The sequence below is a fragment of the Uloborus diversus genome, chromosome 4 (assembly GCF_026930045.1).
Source record: "Uloborus diversus isolate 005 chromosome 4, Udiv.v.3.1, whole genome shotgun sequence".
Taxonomy (NCBI): domain Eukaryota; kingdom Metazoa; phylum Arthropoda; class Arachnida; order Araneae; family Uloboridae; genus Uloborus; species Uloborus diversus.
The window spans coordinates 127,752,713-127,769,821 of record NC_072734.1 but is presented as its reverse complement, the minus strand read 5'-3'; positions in this window follow the sequence as shown (position 1 = coordinate 127,769,821).

Sequence of the window (17,109 nt, the reverse complement as noted above, 5' to 3'; positions counted from 1 at the left end):
ACACCTTTTTCAATGCAAAGAGGTGTGAGCTTCTGAATGAAAAGTCATCCGAGAAAAGCAACACGGTGGAACAGGAGATAGTATAAATATCAAAAAATCGAAATTAAACGAAACAAAAAAGATAAAATAACACTTGGAGGAAAAATTTATTATATAATTTCATTAGGAAAAAACCGTTAAGTAATAAATTTTCCAAGAAAACCCATAAACAATGCGAAAATTCCAAAAATGAAACCTCTCTGAATAAATTAGCAATAAATTTACCAGCGGGAAAAAATTCCACGAATCCCAAATGTGTGCAAAACCAACCACTATGATGAAATTTAACATGATCTGTGCAAAAACGTTTAAAAACATGATCCATATTTCAGTTTTAGGGGGAGGGGAGGTGACCCACTTACCCCAGTGATCCACTTCCCCCAAACAACCCTATACTTAATATTAATTTAAGATTTTCTCGGCATGTGTGTCTGCTTTAGAACTTCCTTTCTTTTTTACTCTGTAAGAAATATTTATTTTTTTCTACGCTGCACGCTACTTCAACGACAATGGGCTCGCAGGATACTTACTTCTTTTACAGTTTCACCACGGACAAAGCAGTGGTAGATGACCCGTCAGTAAATTATAAAATACAGGCGATAAATTCATTTCTTCTATAAAAGCTTTTCCTTTTTTTCTTTTTTGTGTTTACTACGGATGAATATATATTACATTATACGTTTGATGTGTGAAAACATCGATGTATCAATATTATCTATGCATTAATTATAAATATCGAAGTCGTATAGGTTGTACGTTCGTATGTATGTAATTTTCGTAACTCAAATAAGGTAAGTAGTACGAAAGTTAAAACTTCGTAGATAATATCAGTAAATGATCGATATTTGAACCATTGAGAAGAGATAAAATGTAGGGAGTGAAGACCTTCAGTCGGGAAGCATAGACCCCAAGTCACGTGATAGATTTTAAAGAAAAGTGTTGGAAGAAATCGGATTTCTTTCCCCAGTTTCACTCAAAACGTGTCAACCAACCCATCGTTCTTGTTAGGTCACGTGACTTGGGGTCTTCGCCTCAGCTTTTGCTAATACACTGATTGGACTTGCTCCCTCCAGTTGCTAATCCCTGCTCTAAGATTTGAACCTTCGTTGTTCGGAATTTGTTTGCAGCTCAGCCTTAACTCCGACCATTGGGTGATAATTCGTAGCTTACTCTATTATACCCTTTCTTTTATCATCACTTTTTCGATGTTTCGGCCGGCTTGTTTTTGAACCTGTTGTGATAAAATATTTTTACGTACCAGTGCCCAAAAAATATTCTGTGGTGGGTAGGTAAAGAGCAGCAACTGTTTTTTTTTTTTTTGCATTTTTGTCATCTATTGTGCTTTGGCTTTATTGTACAAAATTGCTTTTTTTTGATTTCCGCTGAAAAAGCTCGGAAAAAAAATGTCTAAGCCAACATTTACTTGCTAGTATTGAATCCAAAACGCATTTCTTCAAATATCTCGAAAACGTATTTCTGCAGATACACACGTTTACCTGCCCTCGGTAGTATTCAGCTTTTATGTAATGTAGTTTACCTGTATCTCAAATATGGCTACTCCTGACTGATGAGTCCAAAGCAAGGGCGAAGCTGCAGTCTCTGGATGCTATATTAAGCTGTTCGGAGTTTGATTGCAATTCTGTCTTACTAGCGTATATGGGACGGTATTTTGCAGCTTTAAATAAAAATCACTCTTCTCCGTAGTCTCCTTTATTTGTAAAAATACTAAGCAATACTGCCCTCGCTAGGTAAACAGCAGTATCTACTAACATTTCAATTTCATTTTTTCTTATTCTTTTCTTTCTTTCTTTCCTTTTTTTTTTTTTTTTTTTTTTGCCTTTGGTCTCATATTTTACTTAATTTTTCGTACAAATTGGCTTAACTTATTTGTGTTGAAAATAAAACCATGAACATAGCATCTAAGTCCAACATTTTACTTGTGTTTTCAGATTATCAGAAAACACTTTTCTTCAAGTAGTAGTTAAAAAAATTCATTTTTGTAGATACTGCTGTTCACCTGCCCACTGCAGCATTGCTTCTGCTTGTCTACAGCAAAGTGTTTTTGAGTAGTGACTGATGATGAAGAGTACTACTCTCGCAATAAATAAGCTACAGTGATTTTCGAAAAATGTTTTTTATATAAAAGCTATATGCACTGATGAAAAAATATTTTACACACATATAAGCACTCATGCGGTACAGTAGAAATGTGTTTAAAATGGGTTTTGGCAAAGAGTATGGTGGTTAGGGCCCATTCATTAATTACGTTAGGGTCTCGAGGGGGAGGGGGGATAGGAAAAATCTTTACATACCCTTACTTGGGGGGAGGGGGATAAACTGATTCTTACGTAATATTTTTCAAGTCAACATTTTCGATAGTCATATACATATATATATATATATATATATATATATATATATATATATATATATATATATATATATGTATATGACTATATGTATATATATATATATATATATATATATATATATATATATATATATATATATATATATATATATATATATATCATAGAACTCGACCGATGCATCGGCGCCGATGGTTCAACAATTTAGCCATCGGCATCGGTATCAGCGGCCGATGCTAACTTGCGGGAAACATCGGCCCATCGGCCTTGAAAAACATCGAAAAGCCGATGGAATTGGCCGATGTTTTTGAAAAAATAAGGGACCTTTGCTGTTTTACTTTTTAATACAAAGTTAATGGAGTTGTTGTTTTCACATAAAATTATTTACTTAAATTTCAGTATGAATTTCTATTTTTAGACATCCCTAGAAGAGTTTTTAAAACTACATTCAGGTACCAAACAAGTTAATTACTGCGTTGTTTCTTGCAGCAGGATGTACGTATGTATCTGTCATAAGTCATAACTCAAAAATGATAATCTGTAGAAGGTTAAAGTTTCGTATGTGGGGTCTGCGGACGTTCCAGTTGTGCACTTCCCTTTTTGTTTTCGATCGGGTGTTCTGAAAAGCTTGTTTACCTCATTTTTTGTGGCTATTAATTACTTATTTCAATGCAAAACTAATATAGCGTCTCAAACTGACGATCATTTGGTGATATATTGCCGAATTGGAGACTATGGAAAGAAATATGAGATGGCAAAACCGATTTTTGTGTCATTTTATTAGATTCCCGTTGAACCGACGGTAATTTTTAATTTTTCGATATTTGTAATATGAATCACAGTAATGCAGTGTTTTCTGTATTGCTTCGGCGGAGTTACAAGTTTGGGGTCCGTCGAAATACATTTTGGGGATCACAGAAGTTGTAAAACATTTATCATTCGCATTTTTGTAACTCCTTCGGTGGCCCTATGGTTATGGGGCCTCTCGCGCAATTGCAACATTTGCTATATTTTAAATCCGCCATTGCACGTCAAAACAAACTCGGGTGCAAGTTTTGAAAGGGTTTTCTGCTCAATGTTTATGATTATTTTAAACTCTATTTTTACGACTATTTTTTGAATTTCCGAGAACACTTGCGTGCCCCTCCTCCCACTCCCTCAATTTCTGAAATTAAACTCTAGTTGTACTTCTGAGTTGTTTAAAACTAACACCATTCATAAAATTGGAGATTTTTTTTTTCAAACTTTATCTATTGTTTAGAAAGAATTTAGGGCATTCATGTAAGAAATTGATTAAAGACGTTTTGAATGGTGACATAATTCGGAAATCAAAGGGACTTTTGAATTTTTTTTTTCGGCAGAAGTGCTGAAGTAGATTCAGAAACTCTTCCGAGGCGTTGGTGGTAGCTGTTCTGTACTAAAAAAATGAGGCAGAGGTAGGGACCAAAGTGTGATTTACTCCAAAATCAGAGCGTGACCCCGCTAACCCTACCTCGTCGTTTCAAGCATTTCTTAAATATTTAACGATTATTTATTTTGGTCAAGAAATGTCATTTTGCGTATTTCTCATACTTGTTTCACCTATATTTCGTAAATTGCCATCTTTTTTGCATCATTAATAGCGATTGATTTTTTTTCTGTTGTAAGTAACTATTTTTATGTATTTATATGAAATCAATGAATAAGTTATTTTCGTTTTTTATAGAAAAGTTTCAAGGATTTTCTATTATGCAATTTTCAAATTTCAGAAAATTATTGTTAAATTGAAAAATTTAATTTGAACTTGTTTGTAAAGCTTCATAAAAGATTAAACAATCAAATTGTTCAATACTATGTGTGCAAACATCAGATCAAGTAGTATATGTATTCAGTTATTAACTTGGTGTAAATATTGAGTTTGTTTATTGTACCTGCGTTTTAAGAACCTTGCTCCTTTCATGGCTATTTTTTTTCAGCAAAATGTATGTCACTGTTATAGCTTTTATGAAAAATACAAACTTTTCTATTCATAAAGTTTAAATAAGTATAAAAATATTCCTATTTTGATTTAATATTGTAATTTATCTGTTACCTTTTTTGTTCAATTTGATGACTAAAAAATGTCTACATGAAATCTTTCCACTTTAATTGCGTAATTTGTTAACGGTTTCATAGTTCTATTCCGATTTTTTTTTGAATGATTAAACAAAGTAATTTAATTTTTTTAACTATTTTTAGTGTACCTAAATCCATACATTATTACAACATTACTGAAATCTTAGTTATATGCTCAATTAAAAAACAAACAAATCAATTGGTTATTAAACAGTCTCTTTGATTTTCTTCCTTCTTTTTTTGGCTATTGTTCTTTCTCTTTGGTCATACAGCAGTCAAAAAAGGAGAAGCATAACTACATCCTATACAGATTGTACGTAGTACGATGCAAAAGTTCAGGGACAAGCTGTATAAAATCTTACCCAGAATAGTTCACATTACCGAAGCACATTCACCTTCAAAAGGTCGCTTTGAGGAACTATGTACTTCTGCCAGTGTTCATATAACTTTTGAAAACACTCCTGGAAGCCATTTTTCGCTACCTTCTATGATGCAGCTTCATCTTCTCCTGACGGAAAAAAGCGGCGTCTATGCAAATGTTTTTTTTTTTGCTGGGAACAGGTAAAAGTCACACGGAGCTAAGTCCGACGAAACGTTATGTTATTTGTTTGTCATATCAGAGTATTGACCAATCGAACCGTGCATCCGCAACATGAAAGTCGCCTTCTTCCCCACGATGAAGTTAAAGGATCAGCGCAAGAGGCCTTACAGGAATTTGCGAAAAATGTCTTCCAGGAGTGCTTCTAAAAGCTATGCGAACGTTGGCAGAACTGCATAATCGTTCAAGGTGACTATTTTGTAGATAGATATATCCTTCGGTAATGTGAACTATTCAGGGTAAGGTTTTATACAACGTGACCTCGAACTTTTAGATCATACTACTTACGTATGAGTTTTCATTTTACTATTTCATAACATTTTTGAATGACGCAAGTTTACGCGCATGAAGACATCACAAGAGAATTTGCGATAATTAACTGAGGAGGCGTTCAAAATGGATATTTGGTTATCTGTATATTCTTAGGTACATGTACATATGTATGTACAGATGTGCCGAAAAAACTTGTGAAGTATAAATTTGGTGATAGTAAAATAGAAATTTAGGTAGAAATCTGATTTTTTTTTTTTTTGTGATTACAATTCTTTATTCGTAGAAAGGAAGTAAAGTGAAATGAATCAATGATCCTTTAAATCCCTGGCAATCTTATCAATTTATTTCTGTTTGATTTTTTTTTTTTTTTTTTTTTGCCATCGGCCAACGGCATCGGCCATCGGCCATCGGCAATCGGCCATTTGGAGGAAAACAACTGGCCATCGGCCATCTTTAGACAATCGGCCAACAATCGGCATCGGCCCATCGGACAAAAAATGCCATCGGTCGAGCCCTAATATCTCATTCAAGTCAATATATATATATATCAGAAATCGCGCGGTGAAGTAGTTTCTCAGGGATCATGTTTCATTTGCGTCTGGAAGGTAAGAAACGTATCAGTGGAGCTGTTTTTCAATTTTTTACAAAGAATGAATAGGGTAAAAAAAAAAGTAGCACTATGTATGGCATGTTTAATTTTTGATTTATCGCATCACATACAAAAAATGTCGAAAAAACATTCAGTTTAAATTCAACTTTTTAGTAAATATTTCTTCACACAAAAGGTATAATTTAATTAATAGTAAATTTAATAACGATTACAGTGATGCAAGATTCATTATTTTATTATTTTGAGAAACGAAATGGAATCTTACGTTAGAATAGAGGGGAGGGGTTTGAAAAATCTTACGTACCCTTACATGGGGGAGGGGGTCAAAAATTGCTAAAATCGTCCTTACGTAATTCAGAAATGGTCCCTTATGCTCATCAACGAGAAAACTATTTACTAAATTGGATCTAGGGTCGCATTTTTGGATACAGAAAAATAAACGTAATCGATCAAACTAACCCTTTAACAGTTAAAAGGCAGAGAATAACAAAGTCATTAATTTCGCCAGCACATTAATTAATGTCATAAAGTGAGTCAAAACTAGATGCTCAGCGTTGTAGCCCAGTGCTCTATTGCACAACTCAGTACGCTGAACAAATTTGTGTTGTGCAATTCGAATGAAGGGCACGTGCACTCAAGAATAAAGGCAATGGCGTCGTTACCGAAGGGGGGGGGGAACAGTACGGGAAGCTGAATAGCTTCTGTATAAATAGATAAATAAATAAGAAATAAATTATGCACTAGAGCATTCAAATTTGTCGAATCGTCAGACAAAATGTGTCAAATCAGCAAATCAGGAATTTTGTTGAGAGGTGGCAGTGACCTCCCGCGACTTACCATCCGGGGTTCCTGATCGCAAAAAACGGTTTTGAGCACCAGTCCTCTAAAATCTCTGTTTTTAACATAGATTTCCACTAGGTCAAACACCCTGAAGGTCAACTCTGGCTGCGTTAGTGCCTGACTCGAAGCTGAAAATCGTCTAAAGCTTCTCAGAATTGCGAATGGTGCACACACAAAAGCGAATTAACGTTGTGGAAAAAAGTTTTTGAGATAAGGATCCAAATAAAAAAAAAGTATGTTTAAATCTGAAGATTTTTTCAATATTTTTTGAATGAATTTTCTTTAGCAGTGCCAGAATTTATAAACATCCTAAACATTTATGCAAGGATTATTGAAATATAGTCAAATGCGTGCAAGGAGAAAATTTTTGCTGCTTTCCCAATCACGGCGTTAAAACTGACTTCAATTATTGTCACCTGAACAGCATTTTAGGTTAGTTGACAACTTTCTTACTCTCCTGGCAGGTAATACATTTTAGGATATTGTTGCTCAACTATAGCTGAGGCAAACCTAACCTGATGGTAACATTTCTAACTCTACGCTAATTCTACTCACAGCATTAAGACGCTGCCAGGTTTCGTTTGTCCCAAATAAAATACTACAAATGCAGGAAGTTACGAGGAACACCAAACTGTGCCCAACTGAAATTGTACAATTTTTGAGTTGAACTAATATTCTTCTAACCCGTCCATTTGTCCTCAAAAAATGTTTTTTTTTTTATTTAATTATAAAACTGATCTCTTAGTGATGACTTTTATGAGAAAACATACTATTTTGTGGCAACATTGTCATTTAAGCACTATTTTTTTTTTGGAAGAATAGATTTTTGGTGACATTTGTTTTTGGCAACTCACTTGTCATTAGTAATTATGCATTATAAATGCATGCATTAAGTGAAACAGATTGCCGATTTTACACTATTGCACATGTTCATATGCAATTGCACATTTCTTCTTCTCTTACCTTTAGATTTTCATTTTTTTTTCATAAAAGAAAGATTTCAAAAAACTTCTGTTCCTCAGAAAGAAAAAAAAAATCAGGTGATCTGTGTTTTTTGGGAGAGGTGGGGGAGCGATATTGCTTTTTTTTTGCAACCCTTAATGTGCAAATTATTTTTTGTGCAGATTATTACCAGAAATTTAAACTTATCGCTAAAAATTGTTAAAATGCTGTACCAGAAAGATCGTCATTCAAATGTGAATACTTTTATTGGTGAGAATAAAAAATATTGCATATTTTAGAAATCGTTAGTGCATACTTGTATGCATATTTTGATAATTTCACTGTGCATAATATCCGGATTTCAGTAATAATTAATCAAATATGAAGTTTTACTTTAAAAAATTATGAAAATGCATCATTAAGGGTTTATGCATTGAAATACGTTTCTTAAAATGCTTTAGTTTATCATTAATAGTTTGTGATACTCTTATTAAAATACCAGTACAAAGAATATTTATCTGTCGTAAATGTAAAATGTTACCATGTTACAAAAAGTGTTTTTTTTTTTCCCTTCTCGCTAAAAAAAGAAAAGAAAAAAAAACTCACACGTAAAAAAAGTTAAGCAACAATTATTTTTTCTTTTATGTCGAGAACGTGACCTGCAAGATAAAAAAGGAAGCTAAAACAATACCACGTACTTTTAACAATTTTAACATTTTTTCCTAATTCTATTTTTTTAAGTCATAAAAAGTTAAGTTACAAAGTAAAATCTCCGTAAAGAAATTCTTTCTTTTTGAAAGACATCATTACTTAAAGTATTTTCGTCAAGTCTTTCAAGTCTTTTTAAACTGCAAGCAAAAAACTCTTCCTTTAAAGTTTTTCTTAATTTCTCATGCAATTAAAATGTCGAAACTATTATAAGGTATAACGTTCATTAAGTTCTTTTCGAGTTAATTTCCTTTCCTTCACGAAACTCAAATTCAAAGCGGAGTTTCTAAAAGTATGCCAGATTACTGTTCACGATTTAATCTTCCCCTTTATTCTTAGAGTGTCCTTATTTGTAACAAAAGTACGCCGGTCCTCTTTTTTTGTGGATAAATTAAGTATTTAATGCTCACAAATTCGATGCTATTAACTTGAAATGTCTTTTGAAGAAAAGAGGATCACAATGTATTAGAATTTATGTCGTTTTTGCTCACATGTTCATAATTAGGTGTAAGGGATTTCAAGTTTCGAAATTCATTATAGCTTGTTTGCGGGGCATCTATTGCAGTAATTATCTAAAAACTAATTTCAAAGCTCTTTAAATTTTGATTTTTTTTTGAGCAATCACAATTGCTTATTGTTCTCACTTGACTGTTTTGATGTCCTATGTTTTTATTTTCCCCCCGCCTCCCTCTGCAGCACCACCGTCGGTCGGCCTCACACTGCTGCTCCTGTAGCGAAAACCGTCTCCAGGTTGTGTCAATATCCTACCTACACACGCATACATACACACACACACACACGCACACATACAGACACCTACACTTACACACAGAAGCACATACGCAAGCACACACCTACATACACACACAACTACCCCCCACACTCATGCCTGCACACAGACACAAAAACACATGCCTACACACATACAGATAAACCCTACACACAATCACACACGCCTACACACACATGTGATTGCGAAAAACATAATTTGAATTCAAGATGTCAAAATTCAAATTATTATTATTATTATTATTATTATTATTATTATTTTGCAGTGTACAGTACACCGAAACCTCGTATTAAAGATAGGTTAGTCAATTGAGTCCCAATTTGTGTTAAATTCTCATAGACTGCACAAGAAAAAGAAAATCCCACAAAAAAACCCGCACAAAAACAGGTTTGGGTGTACTACTTAATGCCTTAAAAAAGTTGAACGGCCAATGCTGCCCCAAACAAACCTACTGTCCAATCATGCCTAATGTGGAAATATGCAATAGGCGAACTAAGACGAGTCCAAGTTTTGAATTTGTAACATTTTACAAATCGCCTGTTTCTAAGAAACCATCTAAGGATAATTTCGATGATGGTTAGGTAGGGAAAGAATCCAATTGACTGTGAATCGGGGGATGTTGCTGCCGGATTGTCTAAGGCAGTTACTCTCAGATCACCGATGAAATAGAAAGGCCAACCTCCGGTTTACAGGTGGTAACACACGCATCTATCAGTTTTCGAGGATGCTACGTTTCGCAAATGTGTGTTGTCTCTAAATTAAGCAGAGACACATTAAAATGAGCGAAACACACTCATCAACTTTTTACGTTTCCCCCTTATTCCATTGTAACCGTAGGCTGCAGTACGCAGCTGTTTTGGGAAGTTTTAAAAAGGGATTTTCAATTTGCCACTAAATAGCAGAACGAGCCACACGACCGGCAAACGGGCCGTCGTTTGGGCACCACTGTTTCATATCATTCACACAATCACGTTCAGAACTTTGATTTATACCTTTTTAGTCTGAAACTAAGTAAAATACCATTGTAAAATATGTCTACGAGAATAAACGCACCAACAAGCAATATTCTTGGGCTCTATGATAGAGCGGTGGAGAGCGCTAGTTCTGATAGCTGCCTTCGGCAGGTAAAGGATGTACTGGTTTAGATTCAAACCGATAACGTAGATGTTATTTTCTTCTTTTATAATGTAAATTTCATTTTGATGTGCTGCTCTGTAATATTCATTCTGAAACCCGGTAACATCCTTGTAATTTTTTGTATAAAAAAATAAGTCGTTGAGCTTTTGATTATGAAAACATCAACGCATCGTTACGACAGCGCAACTTTATGAAAAGATCTTTGAACAAACCACGCTATGACCACGAGTGTTCAGAAGCAAAGCTGTTTTACCTGGATCATCGGAAAAATATCTCAGGGAGTTATAACCGCTAACTGAACAACCACGTGGTGTAAGCGGTGAACTGTTTCCGAACGCAGCTTTTGGGGCTTCAATGGCCGAGCGATCTGAGTGACTGCTTGACATTGGCACACTTGAGGCGGTGGGTTCGACTCTCGCTCCGGTTGTACTTTCCCCTCTTTGTGATGTAAACTCTTCCAAGTGTTGTTTATATGTGTTATAAAATATATCATGCGTAAGGGATGCAAGGCACTCAGATTGTAGTCCTCATCAAAATAAACCCGTGCAACTAACACCGAAAGAAAGAACGCAGCTCTTGGGCACTCAATCGAGTTTAATATATACGTATGCCTGGCGAGAACAGACAAACCGGTCGTATATTTGATTTAGATCGCCCTTATTTGATTATCCGTAATAGATACGTTTTCTTTTTCAGTAAGGCGAGCGCTGATGAAGTTTTTTACATTAAAAAAAAGTTTTTGTACGATTTTCTGCTAAATTCGATCAAAGCACTAATAGCATCATAGAATGTACAGCAGTTGAAAATACGACAGTTCAAAAATAGCATTCCAACAAATGCGCATGAAATGAAATTTCATCAATGCAGCACCAGTTTCCTTGTGCTCTATAAAAAATCTTCTAACTTCCGAATTAATTCCATGCTGCTAGAGTAAGAACTCGATTTAAAAAAGATCATCTTAGATGGTATTGAATTTTCAATGATTGAAAAGCTTTGTCGTCGCATACTTCAAGTAAGTCATTTTGTTACATTTTTACTGTACTAAATGGATAAAGTATGACTGTGTTTTTAGTGGCCGTAAAATTTGCGTTTGATCAAGCATGAATAAGGGCAGCATTTACATAAAGAAGCAAAATACGCTATTACTATTAGGAACTTTTTAATGCTGTGTACAAATTTTGAAACATATTATTTTAGTCATGATGCTCTAATGCTAAATGTTTGAAGCAGAAGCTTCGTTCTTCTTAAATATGTTTTAGAATGTTATAAAATTAGCTTTACGCTGGTTTCATGAAAAGTTTGTGATTTTTGAAAGTCGCAAAATAGTAGTGAATAATTCAAAAGACTGCAGAAAAATAACGTCACAAAAGGTAAGTAAATTTTTAGTCAAATAGTTTTGTTAGCAACATAAACAAAACTTTTCTGAGTTTTCCAGTGTAGTTTTAACTTCACAATGCGAAACGCAATGAAATTTTCATCAACTCACAATCTTTAACTATTTTAAAAGTGAATAGCTTTTGTCAAGTTCATTTCTTGACACTTTCCTATATGTTAAGCAAATCGGACACATAATGTATCTGAACATACGAAGTATTGTTTAAGTTTAATTTGAAGGAAATTAACCTTAAATCTTTCTGAATTCTACGAAAGTATGTCTTTGTGTCTACTGTTTATCTAAAGTAAATATTACGTAATTCTGATAAATTCACTATATTCTTTTAAGTCTTAAATGTTTTGAAATCCAGGAAAAAAGTTTCATAGAATTTCAAGGTTACATGCCTTTAAATGTCATTAATTATAAACATAAGCACCATTCTAAATGTTAGGAACTTTTACAAATATGCAATCTTCGACCATTTCAAATGCTTTGAAGTTTAGCTAAGTAAGTACAATACATAAGACTTTAAGATGTTATCGAATTTAGTTTCCGCTTGGTCCATGATATATTCATGTTCACGCTAACCATTAAAACTATTACACATAAATTTGTAAAAATGTTTTACAGTTGAAATATTCATGTTTTAACGATCAATGCCGTAGCTTTCAGCCAGTAGTACCAAAATGAAGTTTAAAGTTGCGTTTTAAGTTTAAGGTTGTTTTAAGCTTGTGTATTTGAAATAGTTCACAAATATTTCACAAAAAAGAAATTCTGTCTAGAACTAGACGAGCCTACTTTCCCGTATACTCATACTACTCTCTAGTATATGATCAATATTCTGAAAAATAGCTAAAATCGCAAATGTTTTCAAACATATTTTTAAAAACTTTAACCTGATTTCTAGGAATAAAATATTCCTCACTCTCATCTAAAAAAAAAAATAGATGCGTAAAAAAAAAAAAAAAAAAAAACTGATCAAATAAACAAGCAGCAACTTTTAAACAAAGCAGCTAATACACTTTTTTCCATTAAAAAATCTTTAACAGCTTTCAAAACGAAAAATCAATAATTAAAATTAATAAGCTCATTAAAATAAATACATCATATCAAAAAAAAAAAAAATCGTTTCTTTTTCCCTGTTGCCAAAAACAATTTTTTAAATGAATTAATGCACTTACCAAAATAAATAAAAACAATAAAATGTCAACTTAAAGAAAGAATTTTCATTGTCAAAAAAAAAAAAAAAAAAAAAAATCGTCTGCGTATAACTTAATGTAGAAACATAAATGATTTCGAGTTTATTCGCCGAAAACTGAATACCTAAATTGAAACTTTAGCGTAAAAATAAAAAACAGTCAGATCAACAATAATTATTTCACAGTCAAAACCATAGCTGTGGAGTCGGAGTCAATCTCATTTTGGGGTAAAGAATTCGGAGTCGAATATCTAAGAATCGGAGTCAGTCATTTGTCCTTCGTGTATAAGTTTTTGCCAAAGCTACGAAGTCAGAGTCAAAGTCGGGGAGTCGGAGTCCGATTAATTGTTGTGCACAGGAGTTGGAGTCAAGTGCCCCTAAATTCTCGGAGTCGAAGTCTGGAGTTTGGCGTCAGGAGCTATTTTCAACAAAATTTGTTTGAAGTAAATCCGCCTTCAAGTACGGAATCTACATTGACTTTCAGTTTCCCCGTAGGTGCTAATGTTAAGAGATTTGAACTCTTCAAAATTGAACGGAAAATTGTTCAAATCAAAAAGATATTTTATATACAAGTTTTTCATCAAAAGCTTTTTCCTACAAAGTTTGTTTGAAGCAAATTCGTCTCACAGTTCGAAATTGCCTTGAATTTCCCTGTAGGCGCTAATGTTAAGTTTTTTTGAACTGTTCAAAATTGAACAAAAAATAGTTCAAATCAGAAAGTGAAATATGGGAATGAGGTGTCCTCGCCGAGATCTTTCGAACAAAAAAAAGTTTGTTCGAATCGGACTATCCATTCGAAAGTTATTAGGGGGGGGGGGACAGACAGACAGATCGACAGACATTTTCCCCCATCTTAATACCCTACTTTTCAATTTTTAATTTTTCGATATTTATTTAATTATTTTATTTATTTTTGACTTTTTTTTCGTTTTTCGCGATCTTTTTAAGATGCATTAAGCCTTCTTTCATGCTTTTTTCTTCTTTTCTGACTTTTACTGGGAAAGTAGGCTAATAAAAACGAACAACAGTTTGTGACATGGAAATTCTTTTTATTAAAGTTCAATTTCGCTAATTTTCAAATGAAAGAGGGATGTTGAAAGATGTTTGTAAAAAAGTTTGGGCCAAGGAAAATGATGGGAAAGGTGGGGGGGGGGGGGTAATTGTGAGATAACAGTGGAGTATTTCTTTCGGAATGCAGTAAAACCTTTTATATACCATTTCTTCAAAATAAAGTTCAGTATTTTACTTAATCTAACAACAACAACAAAAAAGTTCTTAAAACATTTTTCTATTAAAATAGCAAGTAATTTTTTAAAAATATTCAACTTAAATAAATTATTTAAAAAATAGTCAGATCGTATGTTCTTAAACATGCTCTTTCAGAACAAAATACTTTTAAAATTTTGGAAACGACCCCTTTATCCTCACCTGATTAAAGTTGGCGTTCCAGGGGTCAATTTTGCGGGCTCCGCGCGTTGATGCTCCTCCTCGGCGGTAGCGTCCATGTCCCCCGGAATCGATTTTACACAATCGTTTTGAGACAAACGCAGCATCCAGTGACTTGGTGACTATGTAAATCTGTCACTGCCGATGATCGTTTAAAGTTGACCCGTTTCTTTAAATATTTGTATAGAAAAGCGTAGTGAAGTTATAAGTCAAGCTCGTACGAAAATTAAAAACATCTAAACAAATAGGAAACTCTTTTACTATACTTCCGATTAACTCAATATTCCTGTCACAAACTGATTCTTCAACAAAATCGAATTAAGAAAGAAGGGCGTCCTCCAATTTAACATTATTTTTCTGCTTTTTGTTTGTCCTTTTTTTTCCAGAAGCATCAATGAAAGCATCACCTTTATTTATTTAGTCTTCAATTTAAAGAAAAAAGTACTTCAATTTTCTTTTTAGCATTAATGTGATATGGAGGCTTTCTTTTTTGTCATATTTTGATTGCCTTAATATCGATTGGCTCAAAAGTTATTTTTTTAGTACTCGGGTTCTTAGTATCTTACATTAAAAAAGCTTCACATTTGCAGGGTAAATTATACAGCGAGTACTTTGCAACTGCTTAAAACATTGTAAATTTTTGCTCATAGCTGTCTCCCCCCCCCCCCCTTCAGTCGTAAGAAAGTGTAAAAGAATTTTTCTGCTTGCCCCAAGAATCAGTAAAAATCTTCTTTATTCCGTAGTGAAACACTGCTGTCACTAAAGCTTTGTTCAGACTTCAACCAACTTTATATCTTCAACTTTATGAACAACTTTCAGAGAAGAAGCAGTAACATTACCGTGAATATTTAGGAGTGCGATATTTTCCTTTCTGAAAACTCATAAGAAGTCACAATTTCGAAAACACTGATGAAAGTTGAAATAAAACAAATGGTTTTTAAAAGAAAAAAAAAACTGAGTAGATAAAAACATTTAGAATTCAAGTAACCACCAATAATAATAATAATACATAATAATAATAAAAATTAATTTTGAATTTTGCCTTTTTAAATTCAAATTATGTTTTTCGCAATCACAAGTGTGTGTGTGTGTATGTAGGCATGTGTGTCTGTGTGCAGGCATGAGTGTGTGTGTATGTGTGTATAGGTATGTGTATGTACGAGTGTGTGTTTGTGTCGGTATGCAGGCGTGTGTGTAAGTGTGCATACATGAGTGTGTAGGTGTGTGTATGTATGTATGTGTGTGTGTGTGTTTGTGTCTGTGTGCATGCATGTGTTGTGTGTGTGTAGGTGTGTGTATGCGTGTGGGATATGGATGCAACCTGGAGACGGTTTTCGCTAGAGGAGCAGCATCGGGAGGGGCCGGGACGGTGGTGCTGCAGATTGAGGCGGGGGGGGGGATAAAATCATAGGAACGTCGAAACCATCAAGTGAGAACAATAAGCAATGTGATTGTTCAAAAAAAGAAAACCTTTAATAAATACACAAATTTGCATCATATTTCAGACACATGTTTTGAGGTTTCGATCAACCCTTTTTTCAGTGCAAAAACGTGTGAATTTTTCACATTTCAAGCTCACATTTTTCAGCATTGAAAAAGACGTTCTTTGGAACCTCTAAAAACGTGTCTGTAATAGCACGCAAAATTGTATTTTCCCCCTGTTTACTTGGTTTGTACAAAGAAAAACATACATTTCTTAAACCATCAAGTGTTTTAAAATTGAAAGAGTTCTTTCTGTTGAAAATTGTTCAAAAATTACTGGTAGCCGTGTGTCTTTTAGAACTTAATATTCATATTTCTTAACGAAGATCCTCAGATGTTACGCCTATTTGATAGATTAGATTGGAGCTGTTATTAGGAGCGATTACAAAATCCCCGGCTTCTACTTATTTATTATGGATCATTTTAATTTCGTAGATCCCTAACAAATGAGCCCATTTTCATCTTTTGTCCCCCCCTCCCCCTCAACCCGGTGAGCTGTCGTTTCAGATAACCTAGTAAAAATTCCCGGGGAGAAAACTAAGATGCGAGAAGAGTGATCCATCCTCATTTATTTGCACTTGACATTTTTCGCTCGACTTGGTCAAGTTCAGCGGAATTTTGGTGGAAGATGAACAGTTTTTTCCATCCCTTGTTACTCGTTAAACAAGCCTTTCTTCGTTGTTTTTATGTTGAAAGAACACGGTAAAGTATTAATGAGGGTTTTTATGTTTGTTTTTTTTTTCTTTTGGAAAAGTGTTTTTATGTAACGATGTTATCATTTTTCGAACATTTTTTTCCACCTTAAAAAAGAGTTTTTGACATCTTGAATTCAGTTTATGATTTTTGGAATCACGAGCGTGCGTGTGTGTATGTGTGTTGGCATGTGTGTGGGTAGACGTCTGTGTCTGTGAAGGGCATAGACGCCACATCCGAGGAGGGGTCCCGCTCGCGGTGGCTGGTGGACAGTGGAGTTTGTCGAAGGCAAAATATTTGTAACCATGACGACGAAAACTCGTCCTTTTAATAAATATTAAAACAACAAGCTTTACTTTTTTTCGTTGTCATAGTAATCTGAAAAATCAGAGCAACATCAAGTGTGGATAGTAAGCATTTGTGATTGCTCAAAAAAAAAAAAAAAACGCTCTTGCAGGGAAGTCACATGGTGCTCTACCTGCGTAATGGTTTCGTTCAAATGTAGAAGCAATTTT